Source organism: Arachis ipaensis, chromosome B9 (assembly GCF_059453495.1).
Source record: "Arachis ipaensis isolate K30076 ecotype BB chromosome B9, ASM5945349v1, whole genome shotgun sequence".
NCBI lineage: Eukaryota > Viridiplantae > Streptophyta > Magnoliopsida > Fabales > Fabaceae > Arachis > Arachis ipaensis.
In genome coordinates, this window is record NC_142444.1 from 124,747,502 (window position 1) to 124,749,462 (window position 1,961).

Sequence of the window (1,961 nt, forward strand, 5' to 3'; positions counted from 1 at the left end):
CTATTGACTCTAATCTCTTGCTAATTCAATTAGTAAATTGATTAGGACTTTTGGATTGAGATTAACTAGTCCTAATTGACTTTCTCTCAATGTGAAGATAACATTATACCTTCTTCCTATATTGGAGATGACTAAATAGGATTAGCTCTTGTTAATCATTATATGATAATTAATGATTAGGATAAAAAGCCTTAATTCTCAATCCTTGCCATGAATGCCTCTTTTTAGTACTTGTTATATTTAGTTGTTTGATTTACGTTTCTTGTCTTTTTAATTTCTTGCCTTATCAACCCAACCCCCGTGAAACTCATAACCAATAATTGAGCACTCGATTGCGATTTCTAGGGAGAATGACCTGGGACTAATACTCTCGATTACTTTTATTGGGTTGGACTTGTGACAACCAAAAATTAAACTTTGATTTGAGGATCAATTGTCGGTTTGGGCTATGCTCACAACGAAATTATTTTGTTAAATTTTGAACCGGTATAAATTCTCACATCAATGATAGTGGGGGAGAAACCGAAGGGATGTTAGAGGGAGTTATGAAGAGAGAGGTTTGGAAACTGCTACAAGAAAGAGGTTTCTTGAAAACATGCAACTGCTTCACCTATGACTATACCTTAAAAAGACTTGACATCACAATGAAAAGTTTTGAATTTGATTTTATTTTAAAAATAAAATAAAGTAAAAGTAAACTTGTTTAAAATAATATAATAGGTAAAATAAAGCAAATTTTTAAAAAACAAAACCTTTCACACAAGAAGACAACATAAAAACCCATATGTATGATGTAACACCCATTAGGCCTAAGAAAGATAGTGTTTAAGGAAACACAATAGACTGCACAAACTCAGAATTTAAAGGTTATCCCAGATGATCCAGAGCTCGCCATTGAACCTAGAGAGATTCAGTAATATGGTTCTTCACTTGTCCAGAATTGTCTCATTCCAACGTGAGAGACAAAACTTTAACAAACACATCAGCAAGGCTCAAATAAGGAATCATAACTCAGAATGGCTAGATTAGTTCTTAGTTTACAAATATGTCCTCAGCCAAAGGTTTGGTGAAGATATCAGCTAATTGATCTTTTGATTTAACAAATTGAATGCTAATATTCCCTTTTTGAACATGTTCCCTTATTGAGTGAAATCTCACTTCAAGTCTTCAATATGTTTAGTTCTTGAGTACAAAACTGGATTTTTGGAAATATTTATAGCACTCATGTTGTCACACAACAAGGAAATATTTTCAGCATTTAATTTGTAATCAGCAAGTTAAGTTTTCAACCAAAGAAGTTGAGAACAACATGAGGAGGCAGCAATATACTTAGCCTCGGTAGTGGATAATGCCACCGTAGACTGCTTCTTCCTAGACCAGATATTCAAAGACCTTCCAAGAAAACAACATATGCCTGACGTACTTCTTCTATCTACTCTGTCTCTGGCAAAGTCTGCATCATAATAACCAACTGCAGAAAATTCATTAGTCTTGGGGTACCATAAACCAAAATTAGATGTGCCATGAACATATCTAATGATCCTTTTAACTACAAAAAGATGTGATTCATTCGGTTGTGATTGAAATCTAGAGCAAATTCCAACACTTTGTACAATATCGGATCTAGAGGATGTTAAGTACATAAGAGAACCAATCATTCCTATATACCTAGTTTTATCTACATCTTTCTCAGTATCACCATTTTCTAACTTAGAGTTAGGGTGCATGGGTGTTCCCATGGATTTGGCATTTTCCATCCCGAATTTCTTAACTAATTCCTTGGCATACTTCTCTTGATGAATAAAAATTCAATTTTCAGTTTACTTTATTTGAAGCCTAAGGAAGAAATTAAGTTCACCCATCATACTCATACCAAATTCATTTGTCATGAGTTTTTCAAATTCAGCACAAAGGATTTCATTAGCTGAACTAAAAATGATGTCATCAACATAAATTTGGAC

General features: G+C 33.5%; 1 pseudogene; it reads right to left on the minus strand.

Moving 5' to 3' along the window:
* Positions 1–1,277: 1,277 nt before the first annotated feature.
* Positions 1,278–1,757, minus strand: LOC148546204 (secreted RxLR effector protein 161 pseudogene; annotated as a pseudogene).
* Positions 1,758–1,961: the final 204 nt, after the last annotated feature.